Source organism: Pristiophorus japonicus, chromosome 2 (assembly GCF_044704955.1).
Source record: "Pristiophorus japonicus isolate sPriJap1 chromosome 2, sPriJap1.hap1, whole genome shotgun sequence".
Lineage (NCBI taxonomy): Eukaryota > Metazoa > Chordata > Chondrichthyes > Pristiophoridae > Pristiophorus > Pristiophorus japonicus.
Genome location: NC_091978.1, coordinates 195,255,041 through 195,281,817, shown reverse-complemented (window position 1 = coordinate 195,281,817; position 26,777 = coordinate 195,255,041).

The window sequence follows — 26,777 nt, the reverse complement described above, 5'->3', positions numbered from 1 at the left end:
AAAGTGGAACTTACCGGAACTAATCCCAGCATTATGGACGCCATGTTCTACATCACATCATTTAAAAGGCTGCTCTGCTTCAACCTCGGGGAGTTTGGATGTACTCTGGAGGTCTTTGGAGGTGAACATCTGTACAAATATCTTTACCATACTGCGAACGATTGAAATTTAATAGGTGTCTTCGTCGGTTTTGTATATGCAGACTATGGATGTACTCTCTGTGTAGTCACTGTGTGGTTGCATAATATGGAGACTTGTTTACCTGATGTACTGTCAATAAGGTTTACACTGTGTATATACATGCTGGCACCACTAGAGGGTGCAACTGGTGGAGACCGGGGGGGTTTCTTGCCCCGGTGGCAGGGCCCAGTATAAAAGGCTGCACACCATGCTTGTGCCTCATTCTGGAGTTTGGAATAAAGGACCAAGGTCAGTACAGTTTGAGTACAACAAAGGAGGGAGAGAGAAAGCGGGTAATTATAGACCGGTTAGCCTGATATCAGTAGTGGGGAAAATGTTGGAATCAATCCTGAAGGATGAAATAGCAGCCCATTTGGAAAGCAGTGACAGGATCGGACCGAGTCAGCATGGATTTATGAAAGGGAAATCATGTTTAATGAATCTTCTGGAATTTTTTGAGGATGTAACTAGCAGAGTGGACAAGGGAGAACCAGTGGATGTGGTGTATTTGGACTTTCAAAAGGCTTTTGACAAGGTCCCGCACAAGAGATTGGTGTACAAAATCAAAGCGCATGGTATTGGGGGTAATGTACTGACGTGGATAGAGAACTGGTTGGCCGACAGGAAGCAGAGAGTCGGGATAAATGGGTCCTTTTCAGAATGGCAGGCAGTTACTAGTGGGGTGCCGCAGAGCTCAGTGCTGGGACCCCAGCTCTTTATAATATACATTAACGATTTGGATGAAGGAATAGAGTGTAATATCTCCAAGTTTGCGGATGACACTAAACTGGGTGGCGGTGTGAGCTGTGAGGAGGATGCTAAGAGGCTGCAGGGTGACTTGGACAGATTAGGTGAATGGGCAAATATATGGCAGATGCAGTATAATGTGGATAAATGTGAGGTTATCCATTTTGGGGGCAAAAACACGAAGGCAGAATATTATCTGAATGTCGGCAGACTAGAAAAAGAAGAGGTGCAACGAGACCTGGGTTTCATGGTTCATCAGTCACTGAAAGTGGGCACGCAGGTACAGCAGGCGGTAAAGAAGGCAAATGGTATGTTGGCCTTCATAGCTAGGGGATTTGAATATAGGAGCAGGGAGGTCTTACTGCAGTTGTACAGGGCCTTAGTGAGGCCTCACCTGGAATATTGTGTTCAGTTTTGGTCTCCTAGTCTGAGGAAGGACGTTCTTGCTATTGAGGGAGTGCAGCGAAGGTTCACCAGACTGATTCCAGGGATGCCTGGCTGTCATATGAGGAGAGACTGGATCAACTGGGCTTTTATTCACTGGCGTTTAGAAGGATGAGAGGGGATCTCATAGAAACATATAAGATTCGGACTGGACTGGACAGGTTAGATGCGGGAAGAATGTTCTCGATGTTGGGGAAGTCCAGAACCAGGGGACATAGTCTTAGTCTAAGGGGTAGGCCATTTAGGACTGAGATGAGGAGAAACTTCTTCACTCAGAGAGTTGTTGACCTGTGGAATTCCGTGCCACAGAGAGTTGTTGATACCAGTTCATTGGATATATTCAAGAGGGAGTTAGATATGGCCCTTATGGTTAAGGGGATCAAGGGGAATGGAGAGAAAGCAGGAAAGGGGTACTGAAGGAATGCTCAGCCATGATCTTATTGAATGGCGGTGCAGGTTCGAAGGGCCAAATGGCATACTCCTGCACCTATTTTCTATGTTTCTATGTAACACATTGCCTCATGGAGTCATTCATAAGTACATTACAGACATAATAACTGGCGACGAGAATATGGACTTTCACGCGATTATGGCTACCTTTGGCAAACTAAAAGACTTCGCAGAGGGTGAAGATTGGGATGCTTTTACAGAAAGGCTCAAGCTATATTTCTTGGCAAACGACCTGGCAGGGGAGATGGACGCGTCAGCGGAGAAGCGCAAGGCTATACTGTTGACCAGTTGTGGGCCTGTGGTCTACGGGCTGGCACCCATGAAGGCCAAGGATAAGACATACGATGAGCTGACTGAACTAATTCATGACCAACTAAAACCAAAAAACAGAGCATCCTCACTGCCAGGCACAGATTGTACACTCACCACAGACCTGAGGGCCAGGAGATTGCAAAATATGCTGCCGACCTCAGGAGACTTGCGGCACCGTGTGATTTTGGCATGCACCTCAACGAAGCATTGCAAGACATCTTCATTATAGGAATTGGCCACGAGGGCCTCCTTCATAAGCTATTATCTGCCGACACCACAGTCAACCTGCAGAAGGCCATCAGCATCAGTCAGGCATTCATGACCTCGACCTGCAGCACCAAGCAAATTATTCATCCTGTGGACTCAATCCCGGCAAGTACTGTACACAGAATGGTGCCTTTCACAGGCAAGACTGTAGAGCGTGGCTCTTCCCAGGGCAGAGAGCACAGACCTCAGGGTTCCAGAACTCAGAGTCTGCCGAGGGGTGCTAATCGAGTAGCACCATACTGGCGTTGCAAAGGAAACCATAGGGCTCACCAGTGTCGGTTTGCTGAGTACATATGCAAAGTCTGTAACACGAAGGGTCACCTCCAGCGTATGTGTAAAAGAAATATGACTCACCGTCTAGCAGAGGAGTCAGTAGATGATTTTGAATCAAGCGGGGAATATGATGATTTGGCCAGAGAGGCAGCTCAGCCCCAAGAAGAAGTATATGGAGTGTATACCTGCACCACCGATTGTCCTCCAGTGAAGATGGAAGTCGAGATAAACGGCGTTTCAGTCTTCATGGAAGTGGACACGGGAGCGAGCCAGTCAGTGATGGGCCTGGATGCCTTTGAGAGGCTATGGAATGAAAAACGACCCAAGCTGGTTCCAGTACAGGAAAAGTTGCGCACCTACACCAAGCAGCTGATGCCAGTCCTTGGTAGTGTGGATGTAAGTGTAATCCATGATGGCATGGTGCACAAGTTACCTCTGTGGATTGTTGCAGGTGATGGTCCAACACTACTCAGAAGAAGGTGGATGGGGAAGATCCAGTGGAAATGGGAAGACCTCTTCACTCCAGCAATCGATGTCCCCCGTACTCAGAGGCAGAGCAAACCACACCTTCACTTGGGCCAGGCACCAGAGAACAGACCAGCGCAGCACCTGAGGCAAACACTGTCCACCACGACTGCGTGGCAATGATTCGACCAGAGCGACCTAAAAGTACCTTCCCAGCTTCAGTGGCAGGACTCCTGGGGAGGAAGATCAAATTCACAGGCACTCTTCCAGCTTTTGTGGCAGAATCGCGAGAGAGAAGGATCAAGGCAGTCGACCTCGAGGACAGAGGCAAGATGGTGTCCCTGCTGCCACGAGGGGCAGCGTGGCTGAAAAAAAAGATGGCCATGGCAATATCACGAGGTGCAACGCTGAGGGACCAACACGTGGTGTCTAACAAAGGATTTGATTGGGGTAAAGCCAGCAGGGTTCTCTTAAAGGAGACCTGCAAACAACTGAACTTAAAGAGACATTGTATACATGGCAATCAATGTAATGAACCGATTAAGGTTGTGAACAAAATGTTGGTTCCAATTGTCAGTACTATTCCTAATGTAAAGAACAAAATGTTGTTGCGAGATGTCGGGAATAGAGTGTCCCCAAAAGTAGCAAGCGAGCGACCCCACGGGAATGAAGGCACTGATCTTGATACGCTGCCCCAGGTCTATCCCATACAGCAGGCACCCGATGGCACTATTCGCTACGGACCCAGAAACGAAGGCGGCACCAATACGCGCTGTCGGCCACCATTGCCCACCACCCGGGTGGAGACGGTGCAGCCCCCAGACCCAGTCGCTACCTCGGCCATGTCCGGGAGCGAAAGGTCAGAAACAACGAGTTCCCCAAACGGGACCTGGAACAGCCAGGTTCCCAACACCGTTAGACAGCAGGCAGAAGATTCTGCAGCTCTCAAAGGAGGACAGGGAGACCATGCACATCTGTGGCTCTGACCATCACTAGGCAATGGCAAAGGCCCTCAGTCCTGGCTAGGGGAATGAACCAAGCCCACCCCGCTAGCAGGGGGCGCAGCGCCGCCATCAGACGACTAGGACCCCCGGTTGTCCTGGAACTAGCGTCCTCACATACCTGTGCTGCTACCTCAGTACTGACCATGACTGAACCATGAATGCAAACTATCCAATCCTGGCGCATGACCATAAAACGTCACAAATGTAAGTCACTGAACCAAGGTATCACGATACAAACTGTAAAAAAAATGCTTTTCTTCCTTTCTTTGTATTAGCACTGTGTCCGATCCTGTTTGTTAATGTAACGGGCCAACTGCATGATCTCGCTGTGTGGGGGGGAAATGAATGTATGTAGCCATGGACACACACATGGATCACACCCAGAACCCACTGGAACCTCCACTGCATCATCGAACCATTCCAATCTGGTAACCCCCACCCAATGTTGTGGCAAAAGGACTTGGGGGTTAACAGGGAGAGAGCCAAGCCAAAGCACAGCCAAGGTGCAAGGACTATTGGCACTTAAGTCTGGGGAGAGCTAAGTCAGAGCAAATAGTGCAAAAGTAATTGGCACAGAGGACTTGGGGGAGAGTAATGTTGTATATGCAGACTATGGATGTACTCTCTGTGTAGTCACTGTGTGATTGCATAAGATGGAGACTTGTTTATCTGATGTACTGTCAATAAGGTTTACACTGTGTATATACATGATGGCACCACTAGAGGGTGCAACTGGTGGAGACCGGGGGGGTTTCTTGCCCCGGTGGCAGGGCCCAGTATAAAAGGCTGCACACCATGCTTGTGCCTCATTCTGGAGTTACAAATAAAGGACCAAGGTCACTACAGTTTGAGGACAACACATTGCCTCGTGGAGTCATTCATAAGTACATTGCAGACATAATAGTCGGGACATTCATTCTTTGTGACCGATCGGTGGAAAACAGAAAGCTATTGCAATGGGGCCTGTCCTTTCTCACCCTCTCTTGAAGACCAATTACAGGCTGCAGACCCGAGATAGGCGAAGGTACGCTCCACAGCATTATGTGCCAATGTAAGACGTAGCAGACTGAGAGGAGGACCAGATGTTACAACACCCCCAGGTACAGGGCGAAGCAGTCTTACCTCGACTTGCCCAACATCACCTGCCTTCGGAGACTGCGCTTCCACAAAGAGGTTATCACTGAGGTATGCCAGCTCATAACGGGAGATCTGCAGCCTGCCAGCACTCTCCGTCGAGGTGAAAGTCACCACGGTACTGTCGTTCTATGCATCGGGTTCTTTTCAGGCCTCAGCTGGTGACATTTGAGGTCTGTCTCAGCATGCCACATATTGCTGCATTAGACAGGTTACTGAAGCCATGAACACACTCAGGAGGGACTTGATCAGCTTCCCTATGACCAGGGAGGCACAGAGTGAGAGGGCTCTCGGATTCTCCAGAATTGCAAACTTCCCCAAGGTTCAGGGAGCAATAGACTATACGCACATCGCAATGTGGGCACCTTTTCAGGATGCAGAGATTTTCAGGAACCATAAGGGATTCCACTCCCTGAATGTCTAACTCGTTGTTGACTACCAGCAAATTATACTGGCTGTGAATGCTCAATTTTCAGGCAGCATCCATGATGCTCACATCCTGCGTGAGAGCACTGTATCTGACTTCTTTAACAATCAGCCACAAGGTCAATTCTGGATGCTTGGTGACAAAGGATATGGTCTCGTCACTTGGCTGATGACCCCCCTGCATGACATCCACACTGAAGCCGAGAGGCGAAACAACGAGACCCAAAGAGCCACTCGCAATGTTGTGGAGAAAACCATTGGAGTTCTTAAGCAGCACTTTAGATGCTGCACCACTCAGGAAGCGACCTCCAATACCACCCTGAGCAGATAGCTCAATTCATGGTGGTGTGCTCCATGCTGCACAACTTGGCTATCAAGAGGGGACAAGAACTGCTTGAAGAGTCTGACAGTCCACCTCACCAGAGAGAGGAAGAGGAGGACGAGGAGGTGGATGCTGACATTGGCCCAGACAATCAGGCTGATGCTGAAGCCATGCCCCTGCCTCCCTGCAGACTGCATGAAAAAGCCCGTGGTGGCATGATAGTTACAAGAGCCTTACGTCAGGAGCTCATCAATGATCGCTTTGCCTGAAAGAACGTTGGTGTTATTTACAAGGCTGGGTGTACAGCTCATACATCAATAGTGGGCATCACCTTGGTGACAGTTAAAGTTTAAGTTGATTGAAGTTAAGTGTAATTATACCCTTTGATGTTAAAGAATCACCAGTGTGTAACGGTGCAGCTATCTGAGCCGATGCGTAACAAGGTTTTGTTAAATAAAAAACATTTACACCGAACATTTATATGAAATCATTAGTACTTCTATAAAAAAACAACCCTTCCCCACCGCCCCCCCCCCCCACTCCGCTTCTCCTCCCCATCTCTACCCCTTACCCTTACCCTCATGACTCCAAGCCGCCTGGCCGAGGAGCTCCTCAGGCGATGCTTCATTGAGGGGGGGAGGGGGGATTGATGGCCGAACTGCTGTTTGGACGGAAACGGGAGAGGACGGTCCCAAGGTGGGAATGTGCTCCGAGTCAGAAGCAAGATGTTTCTCCTGGCTCTCGTATGTCAATGGCAATGGGGGTGCGGCACCTTGGGGTGCAGTGCCGCGCTCTAGGATCACTGGGAGCCCTCTGCCACCAGTGTTCCTGACTACCATCTCCAGGGCCTCCACCATCCCTTCCATGTTATATCTTATTTGTTGGACAAATACTCGGTGCCAACTATAGTCTTGGTGCTTAGTAGGCTTTTTGCTGCTGGTGAATCTCCGTCATGTCTCCCACAACAGCCAAACAAGCACACACCACAGCCACGCATACTTTCAGTCCCTCTCAGCTCCCTCTCTCTCTGTCTCCTCTTCTGCGCATGTAATGATAACCCTTGACCTCCTGAATCACGGGAATCGAGCGTTGCCATGCCATTGCTAAGGACGGCCACACTTTACGGTAGAAGGTCTGAGAGATTTAACGCTACCGTCCATTCCATATCGCTCGTGGTAATGCCCAATTTCAAAAATGGAGACTAGGTGCTTTGAGAATGGGCGAGAAGTCGGTGATCTGAAAACCCATTTTTACCACCCACGCCGGAAATACCGCCCATTTTTGGGCGATCTGCACAAAAGTGTAAAATCTAGCCCTTTGTGCCTGTCTTCTCGGAAGAAGACTCGAAAAACCTCCCATAAATAGTGGAGTACCAAGGGTCTAGCAAGAATGAGGAACTGAAAGAAATTATTATTAGGTAAAAAAATAGTACTGATGAACTTAATGGGACTGAAAACTGATAACTCCCCTGGACCTGATGGCCTACATCCAAGGGTTTTGAAAGAGGTGGCTATAGAGATAGTGGATGCATTGGTTGTCATTTTCCAAAATTTCATAGATTCTAGAATGGTTCCTGTAGATTGGAAGGTAGCTAATGTTAACCTGCTTTTTAAGAAAGTAGGGAGAGAGAAAACAGGCAACTACAAACCAATTAGCTTGACATCAGTAATAGGGAAAATGCTAGAATCTATGATTAATGATGTAGGACTAGAACCCCCACTTTTGTGGTTATTGTACAAAAATGGGCGTTATTTCCAGTGTGGGCGGTAAAAAAGGGTTTTCAGATCGCCGGCTTCTCACCCATTCTCAAAACACCTAGTTTACATTTTTGAAAAATGGGCGTTACCGCGAGCGATGTCAAATGGGCGGTAGCGTAAAATTTTTCTGACCTTCTGCCGTAAAGTGTGGCCGTCCTTAGCAATGGCATGGCAATGCTCGATTCCCGTGATTCTGAAGGTCAAGGGTCACCATGACATGTGCAGAAGAGGAGCCAGAGAGAGAGGGAGCTCAGAGGGACTTAAGGCGTGGCTGAGTGTGATGTGGCTGCTTTCTGAGGAAGGAGTGAGAGTTTAGAACTTCATAGCAAGTAGGCAAACAAAAATTAGCTGTTACCAGCCACATATTTGACCGAATTTGCCCTATAATGGAGGCAGAGTGAAGACTGATGCTGGAGAGAGCAGTGAGGTGGGAGAGGAGCACATTGGAGGCTACAAAAGAGCCAGGAGGTTCTCGGATGAGGAAAATGCCTCCCTCCTGCAGGAGGTCGAGTCATGCTGGGGTGATTTGACACAGGGAGGGCATGGGAAACCCACCCCAAAGGCCTACCAGATGATATGGACCGAGATAGCAGAGGTGGTCTCGTCGGCGACCAATGCCGCAAACGATGGAACGACCTTGTGGGATCTGCAAGAATAAGTATTACATTGATTTACGTGTACTTATGTATTCATATAATTTGATTTGTAACAGTCATGAGTGACTATCAGCAGATGTGAGGTCTTGCACATTTACCGGGAATATTTTACTCAAAGCCTGTGGTCATGGTGTACGTCTTCAGGTAAAGAATTATACTAATCATAATAATCATGATTACATCTGTCGGTTATGTCTTGTATCAGTGGCTGTGACAGTACTTAGCAAAGATATCACGCAATGATCTCATGCCATGTCCTCCTGTCACCTTTTACAGAAGAAGCTATCGACGATGAGGTCCATGCAGAGGCGAACGGGTGGAGGGCCACCAGTCCCCAGCGACATCACTGACATGGAGGAGCGAGTGCTCACACTCCTGGGGTAGCACCCACGGACAGCCACAGATGCATCTGCAGACCCTGAAGTGATGCCACGTGAATAAAGCTTACACCATTGTATGACCTAAAGTCAATAGATGCCACACCAACTCATATCCGACCAATCATATATGATAATTGATTTTTAAAAGTGTCATATAAATAATGCTGGCCTCATGAAAATCATTGCAATGCACAATGTGTTGATGGTCATGAAATGTGATGTCTGCGATGATTTTGAGAACGGCGGCGCTTTTGTCGTGCACATGCTGTGTGTAGCGCTGGACTCACCTTGTGACCCTAGCACCCGCTTCTCCTCTAATAACCTCATTTGTGTTTTACAGCTCAGCCAGCAGCGCGGCCCCAGGCAAGGCCACAGAGGCCAGAAGGTGGGGGCGCGGGGCAGGAGTCGGCGGATGATCCTATTACATCTGGTGCTGAGGAGCTGCGATTGTCACCCTTCAATCCGCTGGGTCTGTCCTTGACAGATGAGAGCGCGGACTTCGAAGAACCTGCGTTGCCACGCTCCAGAAGCCATTCCACCCCAAGGCCATCTAGTGGTCCTCCGGTCATTCCTGCCTACACTCTGGAGGTGCTGGCCCCAAACACCTCTCCATAGGACATCCCATTTGTCTCCAGGCAGGCGCCGACCCCGCGGAGGCCTCTTGGACATGGCAGATCTGTTCCACGAGCGCGACATGACAGCGGAGAGATTATACAGTTGTCCAGGAGGACTGTAGACATTGGTGACCAGCTCATCAAGGCATTGGGGAGTACATTCCACGCATGGCAGAGTCCCTGGATGCGATAGCCCCGAACACTGCTGCCACAGACCTTCCAGTGGTCCCCGAGCATGGTACTCCACCCCTAGGTTCCACACCACCACTGCGAATGATAGATGTGAGCAAGGACCAAGATCCTGCTTCTGCATCAGAGAATGTTGCCCCCTCGGCACCCCCCGCTCCGTACCCGTGCAACCACCGCATCCGCTTTCACCCCCCCAGTGAGGCACCGCCTGAGGAGCTCCTCAGCCAGGCGCCGTGGAGCGAGGAGGGGAAGGGATAGAGGTGGGAAGGAGAAGAAGAGAGGGGAAGGAAAGTGAGGTGCATGTTATATCTCCATCTGGGTGTATGCAATTTGTTTCAATGTATGGGGGCTGGGGACCACGCTCCTGCTTTGCCTTTGTATTCTGTGTTGCTGGACATGTTGAACATGTGATTTATGTCAATGGTGGAAAAAGTTGGGTGTGGGCGGAGATTGGGTGTTATTGGCTGTGATACTTATGATTTCAGAACAATGTTGCTATTAAACTTTTGTTAATGAACATAACCTTGTTGCTCATTGTCTCAGATAGCTGGACTGTTACACACTGGTGATTCATCAACATGAAAGGGTTAAATACAACTTAACATCAATCAATGTAACTTTAAATGACAGCAAGTTGATGGGCGCCATTGATGTCTGAGCTGCACACACAGCGTTGTCACTCACATCAGCTCTCTTTCAGGCAAATCTTTCCGATATCAGCTGCTCACATAAGAGTGGGATTTAACAAATGCCAGCCACACTGCTGGCATCCGTCCCGGTTAGTTCCACTTTTTGTGGGTGGTTTTTTGAGCGGGCGATATTCTGGGCGATATGTGTGCGAGGTGGTGAAATTGACGGTGGGCGATCTCCATGGCCACTAGTTTGGGTAAATATGCTCTTTATGACAAAAAATAGTTGCCGGGCGTTAATATTGAATCTCGTCGTTAATTCCATGAGGAAAGTAATGCTGAGCGATAATATGGGCATTGAAATTGCCCATTCTGCTGATTCCGCCCCCAAAAAGTAGGCGGACGGTAATACTTTTCCTCACCATTAAGCCCATTGGGAAAATAATGCTCGGTGATAAGTCTCCTAAAAAAGCCCGTCACTTTCCATTTTGTGCCAAAATGGGCGATATATGGGCGATATATCAACGGTAAAATGGCTGTTAAGTGGGCGTTAAGCATGCAAAGAAAGTGGAGGTTCTTGCCGTATTAACAGGGCAGTTAGAAAAGAATAATAGGATTGGGCAGGGTCAATATGGATTTATGAGGTAGTAACTAGCAGAATACCTAAGGGGGGAGGGGTATTTGGATTTTCAGCAGGCATTCGATAAAGTGCCACACAAGAGGTTATTGAACAAAATTAGGGCTCATGGAATTGGGGATAATACAATAGTATAGATTGGATTGGCTAATAGATAGAAAACAGAGAGTAGGAATAAGCGAGTCATTTTCAGGTTGGCAGGCTGTAACTAGTGGGGCAAAATCGGTGCTTGGGACCCCAGCTATTCACAATCTATATTAATGATTTTGATGAAGGGACCAAATGTAATATATCCAAGTTTGCTGATAATACAAAGCTAGGTGGGAATGTAAATTGTGAGCAGGATTCAAAGAGGCTTCAAGGGATATAGACAGGCTAAGTGAGTGGGCAAGAACATGGCAAATGGAATATAATGTGGAGAAATGTGAAGTTATCCACTTTGGTATGAAAACTGGAAAATCAGAGTATTTTTTAAATGGTGAGAGATTGGGAAATGTTGGTGTTCAGAAGGACCTGGGTGTTCTTGTACATGAATCGCTGAAAGCTAACATGCAGGTACAGCAAGCAATTAGGAAAGCAAATGGTATTTTGGCCTTTATTACAAGAGGATTTGAGTATAAGAGTAAAGACATCTTACTGCAATTGTATAGGGCCCAGGTGAGACCGCATCTGGAGTATTGTGTACAGTTTTGGTCTCTTTACCTAAGGAAGGATATGCTTGTCATAGAGGGAGTGCAACGAAGGTTCACCAGACTGATTCCCGGGATGGGGGGATTGTCCTATGAGAGAGATTGAGTAGACTAGATCAATATTCTCTATGGTTTAGAAGAATGAGAGGTGATCTTGTTGAAACATACAAAATTCTTACAGAACTTGATAGGGTAGATGCAGGGAGGATGTTTCCTCTGGCTGATGAGTCTAGAACAAGGGGTCACAGTCTCAGAATTTTGGACTGGGATGAGGAGAAACCTCTTCACTCAGAGATTGGTGAATCCCTGTAATTCTTTACCCCAGAGGGCTGTGGAGGCTCAGTCTTTGAGTATATTCAAGACAGAGATCGAGAAATTTGGGATATTAAAGGAATCAAGGGATATGGGGATAAAGCAGGAAAGTGATGAAGTAAAAGACCAGCCATCATCATCAACATAGGCAGTCCCTCGGAATCGAGGAAGACTTGCTTCCACTCTTAGCATGAGTTCTTAGGTGGCTGTACAGTCCAATACGAAAACCACAGTCTCTGTCACAGGTGGGACAGATAGTCATTGAGGGAAAGGGTGGGCAGGGAGCCTGGTTTGCCGCACGCTCCCTCCGCTGCCTGCACTTGATTTCCCCAGCCATGATCTTATTGAATGGCGGAGGAGGCTTGAGGGGCTGAATGGATTATTCCTGCTCCTAATTTCGAATCTTCGGTTTCTTCTTGAGGAGTTTTGGTTTTGGAATTGGTCGATCGCGGTGCTTTCGATGTTACCACGTTGGCTGTGGTCAGTTGTTGCCACGATGGCGATGTTCGTAGTTACTGGAAGCTGCTTTCTGCCGTGATGATGTTCTTCCTTCTTCTTTCGGTAGCAGGGCAGTGTGGCCCAGGAGTGTCGTCGAGGTTGGAGATGTTGGTGCTCAGAAGAGCTGCATAAACTGTTGCGGTGGTCTTTCTCCTCTTCGAATAGATGAATGCCTGCTCGCTCGCTTTCATTAAAAACCGGGCCCAAGTTATACTTTTGGAGCCGTTCTAATCTATGCACCAAATCAGCCCCGATTCTTTGTTTTAATTTTGACGGGCTCGATATCTTTGTCATATTTTGCGGGTCCATTAATGGTAACCTGTCTCGGATGTGTTGATCTTTTGAATTGGTTTCTCGATCGGAAAAAATTAGCTTTGGTATTTGCAATGTTTGCCTAGGCCTGGGTTTCCATGCGGGCTGGATGGGCCATTAACATTATGCATGTACTGGATGGGTTTCCTGCTCAGAGTGATGGCTCTGGGTTGATTGTTGCTATGTTAATGTCTCCTGGGGAGAAGGATTTTCGAGTTTACACTTTTCTTGGCTGTCCCTTACCCTCGGTTGCTATTCCGGGGTTGAAAAGTTTGCACTGGTTTTTGTGGAACCACTTTGTACGGCGGGGCATCTTTACAGCATAGACCATGGGGCTTGCCTTGTCGACAATGTGGTACGGACCCATGTACAGTGCTTCAAAAACCCCTTCTCGAGCATAGTTCCTAACCATGACCAGGTCCCCAACCTCCCATTCGTGGTGTTTGCGGGGTTCTAGCAGCATTCGGTTGCTCCGATGCTGTTTTCCCATGTTGTTAATGTAAAGTCCTGACCCTGCAGTACAGACTTACACGAGGCACATGCTGAAGTCAAGGTCACTCTGGACCTGCACCTTTATTTCACAGCACTCGAGTGCCACACTTGCCTGAGATCTGCCTTTATATACCTGTGTGGAACAGGTCTGCAGTGTCTCCTGCAAGTGCACCCCTGGTGGTAAAGTATGCTTGTGGTTACAGATCATATCTAGTTACAGTCATGTATAGCATGGTAAGATACAGTTATATACAGTAGTGTGAGATACATGACAGTTAGCAGCCTGCCAGTGAATCTGCTTAAGGTGTTCAAACAGATTCCTGACAAAACTGTCCCGGTTCGTTTCCCTGAGCTGACCTTCCATGAGTACCGGGGCTAATACATGGGTGGGGGTGTGCATGGCTCTGCCGGTCATGAGCTCGTATGGGGAGGTACCCCTTGCACTTTGACTGGCTGGCCCGGATTCCCATAAGGACCAGTGGTAGGACCTCTACCCACTTCTTGGGTGAGTCGCCCATCTCCTTATGTAACCTTTCTTTAATAGTGCGGTTCAAGTGCTCCATAGGCCCGGATGACTGCGGGTTGTGGGCGACATGCCATTTCCCTTTGATGCCAAGCACCTTAAGGGTCTCCTCATCACCTGCCCGGTGAAGTGACTCCCTTGGTCGGACTTCACGTATTGTGGTAGTCCCCACTGGGAGAACATTTCCCTGACCAGGATCCTAGCTGTTCCCAATGCAGTGGCTGTTCGGCATGGGAATGCTTCCACCCATTTAGTGAATACGTCCACCAACACTAGGCAGTACTTGTAGCCTCCCTGGGCAGTGGGTAGGGGCCCGATGTAATCAACTGTCAGGGTCCCTCTACCCTCCTGATATGTCTCATAGATACCTTCCTTTTCTGGGGCTCAGGGTTGTTGACAGCGCACACCAGACAGCTGGCGCAGAACTCGCGGACTTCTTCCCTGAGTCCTGGCCATCACCCTGCCTGTTCCACCCATTGCCAAGTGGTCTCAGGTCCGGGATGTCCTGGTCCTGGACCCTCGAGGGCCAGCTGGAGGAATTCTTTCTGGTGTTGTTGCGGTATCACCCATTGCTCCACCTTGAACAGCATGCCTTCTTTAATGACAATCGCTGCGGTGCCGTACGGGTCGCCTACCTTTTCCCCTTTTGCAAATGTGTTCAGGACAGTTTTGAGGACGGGGTCTTGGGTCTGAACCGTTTTCAGATCTGAGGCAATGTTTCCACTGCCCTCCCTGCCATCCCAATCCTGCCAGTGATTGCTGCGATGGGGCCTGGGTTGTACGGATCCCAGAACTTGCCCGTGCGGGCACCTTGCTTGGTCAACATGTCAGCCTGCTGGTTTCCCTCGCTATGGGGTTCAGTGGTAGAGTGTGCCTTCAATTTGTGTATATAGACCTTCCCTTCCTTCCCCATGGCTGCCATGATCTTTTCCAGTAGAGACTTGATTGCCAGGGGTCTCCCGTCAGCAGATGTGTATCCGCGACGGGACTAGATAGCCAGATATTCTGTACATGAATTGCACGTGAACATACTTTCCGAGCAAATCGTGTATGGGATAGGGAATTCTTCGGGGTGTGTGACCATGTACACCACAGCTGACAGTTCAGCATGCTGAGTGCTCATAGTACTGGGGAGGTTAATCGCCAGGGCAATGCGTGCCTCTGGGTCATACACTCCACAGCCTGTGAGTCGTTCACCCGCAGATACTGTGCTTGAACCGTCTACATAGATTTCCCGACCTGTGGGGTGCAACACGACCCGAAAGCCTATGTTAACTTCCCACGGAACACTGGTGGGCTGTCGCTGGATAGATCATGTTGGCTGCGAGCCTTGGCTCCTCTGAGAGAGGAGTAGGGTCCAGCAAGCAATGCGGGCACTGCTCACTGTCCCGTCCTTGATTCTCCCGCCCAGGAGCATTTGGGTGGGCATATGGTGGGTAAGGAGTGTGATAGGGGACCTCCCTGTGAAGATCAGTGATCTTTTCACAGCCCGGTGAGTGGCTACGTGGTGCCTCTCACAGTTGGAGTATCCCTTCTCCACGTCCTTGAGTATCCTGGAGGAGTGGACCACTGGCCTCAGCCGGCCGTGCCGCTGTTGGAGCTCAGACTGTCTCCGCTGGCTGCTACCTCCAAGAAGAACTCTTTACCCCCATATGTGACCCCTAGAGCTGGCGCAGTCTACAGATCTTTCTTGAGTTGGATAAATACTGCCTCACAACCTTCGCCCAATCCCATTCCACTCCCTTGTGTAGGAGTCGGAGCAGAGGGGCTGCGATGACTGCATAATCCTCAATGAAATATCTGCAGTACCCGGTTAGCCTTAGAAATGATCTTACTCCTGTTACTGTGTTGGGGGCTGGTAGCTTCTGCACTGCTTCCCTTCTGGCTTTGTCAATGGCTCTTTCCCCTGCACGCACAGCCAGTCCCAGGAATTTTACTTCCTTCTGGCCGATCTGTGCCTTCTTCGGATTGACTTTAAACCCTTCTTCCTTCTGTAGCTCCAGCAGCTCAGCCAGCAGTGGGCCATGCTCCTCCCCCTCGTCGGTGAATAGGAGCAGGTCATCCACATACTGTACCAACTGCTGGGGTCTGCTGAAGTTCTTTAAACAGTTGGCCATACATTAATGGAAAATACTGGGGCTCTTGTGGAAGCCTTGAGGGAAATAGTTCCAAGTGTATTGCTGGCCTTTAAAGGTAAAAGCAAACTTGTACTGATCTTCTCTTCGTAAAGGGATGGACCAAAACCCGTTGGAAATATCCAGCACCGTGAAGGTGGTCGCGGCGGCTGGAATACTATCAATGAGGTCGGTGACGGCAGCAACGGTGGGCGCACAGGCGGGGATGTTACGGTTGAGTACTCAATCGTCCACCGTGGCTCTCCAGAAGTTGTCCGGTTTCTTAACCGGCCACAAGGGAGAGTTCACATGGGTAGCTATCGGTCTCAATATCACTGTTTAACCAAGGAACCCAAGGCTGTTTCCATGTCCGCATCTCTGGGAAAGTTATACTGTTTCTGTGGTCGGGTCATGGGATCCCCATCTATGCTTACCTCGACCCCGTTTATCCTCCCACAGTCGTATTTGTGAGTGGCAAAAGCTGCAGGGTGTGCCCTCACATACTCTTGGTACTCTATCGGAGAGTTACTGACCAGTGATTCAAGGTCGTAACCCTCCTTGGGCTTCATGGTGCACACCGACCCCTTTCCCCGTTTTTCTAGGATAACCACTACCTCACTCTCCTGTCCCGTACATACTGTCTGCCAAAGACATTGATTTCTTAAATTCACTAGGATCCAGTGGCCAAGAATGAAGTCATCCCCCAGGATCCCCCTCCCTTCCTATTCCCACATCATCAGGGCACAAGTCCACTTAGTGTGGAGTGTTCCCAAACGAATAGAGAGCGGAACGGAGAATGAGCCAGTCTGCTCCGTGCCTGTGAAACCCATCAAGCTGTAGGGGACGCCGCTAGACAGAGGTGAGGCAGCGGGGTTAGCTGCATAGACGAGGGTGCTTGATGCACCAGCATCCAGCAGATAATCCATTTCACCTTTTCCACCTCCATCTGAATGGTCGGTCTCCCCCATGTATCATACTTGAGGGAACACAGGTGGAGCCTGTCCTAGTCACAGTTTTGTTTGGGATGGGGCAGATGGGATTTCAGTACCGGTGGCGGTGGCTACCCTCCCAGGGCCATCTTGCATTGTTTGAAGTGCAGTCATGAATGTGTCAAACGCATGGGGAGAGACTGGTTTCTCAGTCTCGGTCCTTTGGGCAGGGGCTGGAGAACTCTTCCCTGCGCTACTCTTCCATGGATTCCTACAACCTTTTCTCCAGTGCCCACTCTTTCTGTATCCGAAACAGGTACGTTTTGTATCGGAGGGGTTGCCCCCCTCTTGGTGCCATTCCCTCTTATCCTGACTTGGTCTGATTTCGTGGGTGGGTGCTCTTCCGTCCCCCTGCCGTTCCTGTAGGCTAGGGTCAGTTGCCTGACCACTCACTGCTCGGTGACCTGGGGATCACTTGAGTCAAACCAGGCCTCAGCCTTTGTTCTGATCCATGGTGAACTGTTTGCCACCAGACTTCGAAGCCAGCGGGCTCTCTCGTCCCGGGTTAGGTGATCCCGGTAAACAGGCGCTCTGGTAAACAGGCCACAGTCTGTCTGCGAAAGCCTCCCTTGTGAGCTCCAATGTCTTCTCCACTCTGGAGAAGGGACTCCCGTCATTACAGCCCATGGCATCTAGAATGTCTTCCTGGACAGTGGCACAGGTGCTCTGCCCCCTTTTGCTCTCGGCAGAGAGAAACTGGCACAGCTTGCCATCCAGTGAGAGGAGGAGCATTTTTGCTATCTCGGCATCATCACACCTGTTGATATCCCCTGCCTGTTCCACTTCCATAAAATGGGCCGAGGGGTCTCCCTTTGGAGCGAGCTTTCCCAGCTGACTTATCATAGCCCTAAGCTGTTGGGTAATGTGGGGAACCACAAACTGATTTCCGGGGCCCCTGACCCCCAGCACCAGTGAACGGGCCGAACTTCTGTTGCTGAACCGGGCACATTGGCCCTGGCCCTGGCTCTTCCTGCTCTGGCTCGCCCACCTCTCCCTGCTGCCAAACCGAGTTGAAGCTCGGCGCCACAGGTGGTGGTGGTCCGCAATGTCTGTCTGCCCCGCAATCTGTCCGCCCCTCCTGCTGCTTAACCGGTATAATCACCAGCACCACAGATGGTGGTTGAACAGTTTCCTCCCTCTCTTTCAGGTTTACCCAGGTCGTACCCGGGTTTATTAGGCATACCATGCCTTTGGCCTTGGGCAGAGCAAGGGTTAAACTTTTGATTTGTGGCTGGCAGGGACCGTGGTCTCCTGACTCAAACCCATTAGTGCTGGCTACTTTGTAAGCTGCCTGTACGTCTCTTAACCTCTCCTCCTGCTCTTTTACTTGAAGGGTAAGGCGAGTATTTTCCTCCCGCAGTATCTTTTCATTATTCTTAGCCTCGGTAACCTGACACTGAGAATAGTCCTGGCTGTTCTTGAACCTCTCCATTAGCTGTGCCTTTCCATGCTTCAGCTTACGGAGTTCTCCCCATAACTTTTCTCCTGCCATAGCCCTTTCTTGTGATGTCTCTGCACATTTCCATAGTTCTGCCTGCAGTGACTCAATATTCTTATCTAGGAGTTGGACCTGTCGCTATAGACAGGCCAACCAAATTGCCTTTTCTACCGATTCTTTATGGTCCTTGCTTGCTGTCCACTGGGCTGCAGCATTTCCCGGATGCTCAGCACGCAACAGACCAAGCACCCATTCTTTAGTGACATTCACTTTCTTGTACACATAGAAGGAAATCCTTTCTTCCATCTTAGTTCTTTCCTCCAATACAGCACTCTCTGCATCACATCCCTTATACTAAAGTCCTGCCGTGGTCGCCATTCTGTAGGGGGTGTTCTGTGGGGTCAGGTTCAGCTCTGACCTTCTGAGCGGTTCGAATCGCTCCCATTCCCTGGATTCTAGACTTTGGATTTATTTGGGGATATGACAAAGTGCAAGGGTTTTGTTGCAAAGAACATCGATTTTATTACAGACAAGAAAAGTACAATGTCAAGCTTGAAATGACTAGAATAAAGAACACTTCATCACACATTCAAAAGGGGTTACAGAAAATAATACACCTCTCACCTCCCACCTCCCAATGCCTAACTCTGACTAGGTTAAACTCCAGGGCAAACAGGGATCATGCTCACCAATCCTTTATTATCTGTTGGCGGCGTTTCGAGATTTTAGGGTTCGCTGGACTCTGTAGGTTCTGCTTGCCATACCCCGAATGTTGTAGAGGACTTCTGACTGTGTAGTCTTTAGTTGGGTGGTGTCCGCTGATGCAGTAGGGCACGTATTGGGCTTATGGGGTGAGTACCCACTTTCTTCCGTCAGCAATAGGTTTTAATGTCTCTTTAGGTAATGTTTCACCTGTTGGTAGCTAGGACTAGATTGTCGAGTGGAAACTTTTAAATCTTCGGTTTCTTCTTGAGGAGTTTTGGTTTTGGAATTGGTCGATCGCGGTGCTTCCGATGTTACCACGTTGGCTGTGATCAGTTGTTGCCGTGATGGCGATGTCCATAGTTACTGGGAGCTGCTTTCTGCCGTGATGATGTTCTTCCTTCTTCTTTCGGTAGCAGGGCAGTGTGGCCCAGGAGTGTCATCGAGATTGGAGATGTTAGTGCTCAGAAGAGCTGCATAAACTCTTGCGTGGACTTTCTCCGTCCTTCTCCTCTTCAAATAGATGAATGCCTGCTCGCTCCCTTTCGTTAAAAACCGGGCCCAAGTTATACTTTTGGAGCTGTTCTAATGTACGAGCCAAATCAGCCCCGATTCTTTGTTTTAATTTTGGCGGGCTCAATATCTCTTTGTCATATTTTGGCGGGTCCATTAATGGTAACCTGTCTCGGATGTGTTGATCTTTGGAATTTGTTTCTTGATCGGAAAAAATTAGCTTTGGTATTTGCAATGTCTGCCTAGGCCTGGGTTTCCATGTGGGTTGGATGGGCCATTAACATTATGCATGTGCTGGATGGGTCTCCTGCTCAGAGTGATGGCTGGCTATTTCTGGGTTGATTATTGCTATGTTAATGTCTCCTGGGGAGAAGGGTTTTCGAATTTACATAATTCCCCAGACAATTTGTTTAGCTTCGATACCCCAGACAACGTCAATACCCAAACTGGTTTCTTTTGAAGGATAGTTATCCTTTAGTTTTCAGCCCTTCCCACACGGACCCGATCTGCCTTGTACAAATCTCAAATTCGATAGAAGCTCGTAGTTTCTTCCATGTGAACTTTAGGATCCCAAACATTCTGGTTGACAGTTCTAAATTAAATTCCCTTTCCAATGAGTCCAAACACTGCGGGGGGCGGTTTCCCACAAATATTGCAATCCTACAGTGCTATGGTACATCAGTCATTGAAAGTTGGCATGCAGGTACAGCAGGCGGTGAAGAAAACAAATTGGCATGTTGGCCTTCATAGCAAGAGGATTTGAGTAGAGGAACAGGGAGGTCTTACTGAAGTTGTACAGAGCCTTGGTGAGGCCACACCTTGAATATTGTGTACAATTTTGCTCTCCTAATCTGAGGAAGGACATTCTTGCTATTGAGGGAGTGCAGCGAAGGTTCACCAGACTGATTTCCGGGATGGCAGGACTGACATATGAAGAAAGACTGGATCGACTAGGCTTATATACACTGGAATTTAGAAGAATGAGAGGGGATCTCATAGAAACATATAAAATTCTGACGGGTTTGGACAGGTTAGATGCAGGAAGAATGTTCCCGATGTTGGGGAAGTCCAAAACTAGGGGTCACAGTCTAAGGATAAGGGGCAAGCCATTTAGGACCGAAATGAGGAGAAACTTCTTCACTCAGAGAATTGTGAACCTGTGGCATTCTCTACCACTGAAAGTTGTTGAGGCTGGTTCATTAGATATATTCAAAAGGAAGTTAGATGTGGCCCTTAGGGCTAAAGAGATCAAGGGGTATGGAGAAAAAGCAGGAATGGGGTAGTGAAGTTGCATGATCAGCCATGATCTTATTGAATGGTGGTGCAGGCTCGAAGGGCTGAAAAACCTACTCCTGCACCTATTTTCTATGTTTCTGTGTTTCTATGTTTCCTCAGGGCAGTATCCTCGGCCCATCTTCAGCTGCTTCATCAATAATCTTCCATTCATCATAAGGTTAGAAGTGGGGATGTTTACTGATGACTGCACAGTGCTTTAGTTCCATTTGCAACTCCTCAAATAATGAAGCAGTCCACACCCACATGCAGTAAAACCTGGACAACATTCACGGTTGGGCTGATAAGTTGCAAGTAACATTCGTGGTACACAAGGCAATGCATACCTCCAACAAGAGAAACTCTAACCACATCTCCTTGCCATTCAATTTCATTACCATCATCGAATCCCCCACCATCAATATCCTAGGGGTTACCATTGACCGAAAACTTAACTGGACCAGCCACATAAATACTGTGGCTATAAGAGCAGGTCAGAGGCTGGGTATTCCGCAGTGAGTGACTCATCTGCTGACTCCCCAAAGCCTTTCCACCATCTACAAGACACAAGCCAGCAGTGTGATGGAATACTCTCCATTTGACTGGATCAGTGCAGCTGCAACAACACTCAAGAAGCTCAACACCATCCAGGACAAACCAACCCACTTGATGACCACCGCATCCACCACCTGAAACATTCACTCCCTCCACCACCGGCACACTGTGGCTGCAGTGATTACCATCGACAAGATGCACCACGGCAAATCGCCAAGGTCAGAATTTTCTTTACCTGGGCGGGTCGGGTGCAGGCGGTTGGCATGGCGGGTCGCGACCTTGTTCTGCAATTAGTGCAGAAATTTACTTTGCGCTAATGGGGCCTATTAAGAAACATAGAAACCTAGAAAATAGGTGCAGGAGTAGGCCATTCAGCCCCTCGAGCCTGCACCACCATTCAATAAGATCATGGCTGATCATTCCCTCAGTATCCCTTTCCTGCTTTCTCTCCATACCCTTTGATCCCCTTAGCTGTAAGAGCCATATCTAACTCCCTCTTGAATATATCCAATGAACTGGCATCAACAACTCTCTGCGGCAGGGAATTCCACAGGTTAACAACTGTGGAGTGAAGAAGTTTCTCCTCATCTCAGTCCTAAATGGCTTACCCCTTATCCTAAGACTGTGTCCCCTGGTTGTGAACTTCCCCAACATCGGGAACAATAAACCCGCATCGAACCTGTCCCGTCCCATCAGAATCTTAGATGTTTCGATGATATCCCCTCTCATCCTTCTAAACTCCAATGTATAAAGGCACAGTTGATCCAGTCTCTCCTCATATGTCAATCCTGCCATCCTGAGAATCAGTCTGATGAACCTTCGCTGCACTCCCTCAATAGCAAGAACCTCCTTCCTCAGATTAGGAGACCAAAACTGAACACAATATTCCAGGTGAGGTCTCACCAAGGCCCTGTACAACTGCAGTAAGACCTCCCTGCTCCTATACTCAAATCCTCTAGCTATGAAGGCCAACATACCATTTGCCTTCTTCACCGCCTGCTGTACCTGCATGCCAACTTTCAATGACTGATGAACTTGACACCCAGGTCTCGTTGCACCTCCCCTTTCCCTAATCTGCCGCCATTCAGAATATATTCTGCCTTCCTGTTTTTGCCCCCAAAGTGGATAACCTCACATTTATCCACATTATACTGCATCTGCCATGCATTTGCCCACTCACCTAACCTGCCCAAGTCACCCTGCAGCCTCTTTGCGTCCCCCTCACAGGTTACACCGTAACCCAGTTTAGTGTCATCTGCAAACTTGGAGGTATTACATTCAATTCCTTCATCCAAATCATTGATGTATATTGTAAAGATCTGGGGCCCCAGCACTGAGTCCTGCGGCACTCCACTAGTCACTGTCTGCCATTCTGAGAAGGACCTGATTATCTCGACTCTCTCCTTCCTGTCTGCCAACCAGTTCTTTATCGACATCAGTATATTACCCCCAATACCATGTGCTTTGATTTTGCACACCAATCTCTTGTGTGGGACCTTGTCAAAAGCCATTTGAAAGTCCAAATACACCACATCCACTGGTTCTCCCTTGTCCACTCTACTAGTTACATCCTCAAAAAATTCCAGAAGATTTGTTAAGCATGATTTCCCTTTCATAAATCCATGCTGACTTGGACCGATCCTGTCACTGCTTTCCAAATGCGCTGCTATTTCATCTTTAATAATTGATTCCAACATTTCCCCCCCTACTGATGTCAGGCTAACCGGTCTATAATTACTCACTTTCTCTCTCCCTCCCTTTTTAAAAAGTGGTGTTACATTAGCTATCCTCCAATCCATAGGAACTGATCCAGAGTCGATAGACTGTTGGAAAATGATCACCAATGCATCCACTATTTCGAGGGCTACTTCTGGGATGCAGACTATCAGGCCCTGGGGATTTATTGGTCTTCAATCCCATCAATTTCCCTAACACAATTTCCTGCCTAATAAGGATATCCATCAGTTCCTTCTTCTCACTAGAACCTCGGTCCCGTAATACTTCTGGAAGGTTATTTGTGTCTTCCTTCATGAAGACAGAACCAAAGTCTTTGTTCAATTGGTCTGCCATTTCTTTGTTCCCCATTATAAATTCACCTGAATCCGACTGCAAGGGACCTACGTTTGTCTTTAGTAATCTTTTTCTCTTCAAATATCTATAGAAGCTTTTGCAGTCAGTTTTTATGTTCCCGGCAAGCTTCTTCTTGTCGTCTATTTTCCCCCGCTTAATTAAACCCTCTGTCCTCCTCTGCTGAATTCTAAATTTCTCCCAGTCCTCAGGTTTGATGCTTTTTCTGGCCAATATATATGTCTCTTCCTTGGATTTAACACTATACTTAAGTTCCCTTGTTAGCCACAGTTGAACCACCTTCCCCATTTTATTTTTACTCCAGACAGGGATGTACAATTGCTGAAGTTCATCCATGTGATCCTTAAATGTTTGCCATTGCCTATCCACCGCCAACCCTTTAAGTATCATTTGCCAGTCTATTCTAGCCAATTCACGTCTCAAACATCGAAGTTACCTTTCCTTAAGTTCAGGACCCTAGTTTCTGAATTAACTGTGCCACTCTCCATCTTAATAAAGAATTCTACCATATTATGGTCATTCTTCCCCAAGGGGCTCGCACAACAAGATTGCTAATTGGTCCTTTCTCATTACACATCACTCAGTCTAGGTTGGCCAACCCTTTAGTTGGTTCCTCAACATATTGGTCGAGAAAACCATCCCTAATACACTCCAGGAAATCCTCCTCCACCACATTGCTACCAGTTTAGTTAGCCCAATCAATATGTAGATTAAAGTCACCCATGATAACTCCTGTACCTTTATTGCATGCATCCCTAATTCCTTGTTTGATGCTGTCCCCAACCTTACTACTACTGTTTGGTGGTCTGTACACAACTCCCACTAGCCTTTTCTGCCCCTTGGTATTCCATAGCTCCACCCATACCGATTCCACAACATCCAAGCTAATGTCCTTTCTTACTATTACATTAATTTCCTCTTTAACCAGTAATGCCACCTCGCCTCCTTTTCCTTTCTGTCTATCCTTCCTAAATATTGAATACCCCTGTATGTTGAGCTCCCAGCCTTGGTCACCCTGGAGCCATGTCTCTGTGATGCCAATTACATCATACCCGTTAACTGCTATTTGCACAGTTAATTCGTCCACCTTATTCCGAATACTCCTCGCATTGAGGCACAGAGCCTTCAGGCTTGTCTTTCTAACACACTTTGCCCTTTTAGAATTTTGGTGTATTGTGGCCCTTTTTGCCTTAGGTTTCTCTGCCCTCCACTTTTACTTTTCTTCTTTCTATCTTTTGCTTCTGCCCCCATTCTACTCCCCTCTGTCTCCCTGCATAGGTTCCCATCCCCCTGCCATATTAGTTTAACTCCTCCACAACAGCACTAGCAAACACTCCCCCTAGGTGCAGACCGTGCGGTTTGTACTGGTCCCACCTCCCCCAGAACTGGTTCCAATGTCCCAGGAATTTGAATCCCTCCCTTCTGCACCACTCCTCAAGCCACGTATTCATCTGAGCTATCCTGCGATTCCTGCTCTGACTAGCACGTGGCACTGGTAGCAATCCTGAGATTACTACTTTTGAGGTCTTACTTTTTAATTTAGCTCCTAGCTCCCTAAATTCATCTTGTAGGACCTCATCCCGTTTTTTACCGAAATCGTTGGTACCTATATACACCACGACAACTGGCTGTTCACCCTCCCTTTTCAGAATGCCCTGCACCCACTCCGAGACATCCTTGACCCTTGCACCAGGGAGGCAACATACCATCCTGGAGTCTCGGTTGCGGCCGCAGAAACGTCTATCTATTCCACTTACAATTGAATCCCCTATCTCTATAGCTCTCCCACTCTTTTTCCTGCCCTCCTGTGCAGCAGAGGTTCCCACGGTGCCGTGAACTTGGCTGCTGCTGCCTTCTCCTGATGAATCATCCCCCTCAACAGTATCCAAAGCGGTGTATCTGTTTTGCAGGAGGATGACCGCAGGGGACCCCTGCACTACCTTCCTTGCACTGCTCTTCCTGTTGGTCATCCATTCACTATCTGCCTGTGTACCCTTTACCTGTGATAAGACCAACTCACTAAACGTGCTATTCATGTCATTCTCAGCATCGTGGATGCTCCAGAGTTCATCCACCCGCAGCTCCAAGGCCGCAACGCGGTCCGTCAGGAGCTGCAGGCGGATGCACTTCCCGCACGCGTAGTCGTCAGGGACACCGGAAGTGTCCCTGACTTCCCACATTCTGTAGGAGGAGCATAACACGTGTCCGAGCTGTCCTGCCATGACTTAACCCTTAAATTGGCAACAACAATGCTAAATGTTACTTACTGATATAGAAAAGAAAAAGAACATACGAACATAAGAAATAGGAGCAGGAGTAGGCCACCAGGCCCCTCAAGCCTGCTCCACCATTTAATAAGATCATGGCTGATCTGATCATGGACTCAGCTCCACTTCCCTGCCTGCTCTCCATAACCCTTTATTCACTTATTGCTCAAAAATCTGTCGACCTTCGCCTTAAATATATTAAATAACCCAGCATCCACAGCTCTCTGGGGCAGAGAATTCCATTGATTTACAACCCTGTGAAAGAAGAAATTCCTCCTCATCTCAGTTTTAAATGGGCGGCCCCTTATTCTGAGACTATGTCCCCTAGTTTTAGTTTCCCCTATGAGTGGAAATATCCTCTCTGCATCCACCTTGTCGAGCCACCTCATTAGTTTATATGTATCGATAAGATCACCTCTCATTCTTCTGAACGCCAATGTTTATAGGCCTAACCTACTCAACCTATCCTCATAAGTCAACCCCTTCATCTCCGGAATCAACCGAATGATTTCCCCCCTGCGCGTTACCCGGCCCTATTAAATGGTGTGGATCTGATGATGTCATTGATGACACGTTTTCAGCTGGAATATTTAAAAGAGCCATGGCCACATTGCATTGAAAGTTCGTCTAGGAGTGTCACAGACACCACACTGGAGGCTTTGATTGCTCCAAACACTTAGATGGCTGACTGCACATAGGCAGAGGACTAGGCATAGGCTTCGCAGCGCGTCCACGTCTTCGCGATATGGAGGGAAAAGCTGGAGTCACGTGGCACTGGACAACCAATGAAGGTACAGTATTCTCATTGATGATAATGGGAACTCAAGTACGAGCTTCTCCGGCGGCCACCGTAGCCGCCTCCCCCGCGACCGTCGTGGCCTCTCCAGCGGCCGCACTTGCCGCCTCCCCCGCGACCTCCGTAGTGGCCTCCCCTGCGGCCGCCGTGGCCACCGACCTCCAGCTGCTGCCGCCGCCCGACTCTCCCTCTGCGTGGGCCCCTCCGATCCGCCGGCCATCCTGGATCCCTCACACCCCGCCGACTCACACCCCCCCCACTAGGCCCCTCTCTGCAGGGCTGCTTGCCTGTGGGGGCTGAGGCTGCAGGATCTCTGTGGCTTGAGGTCCGG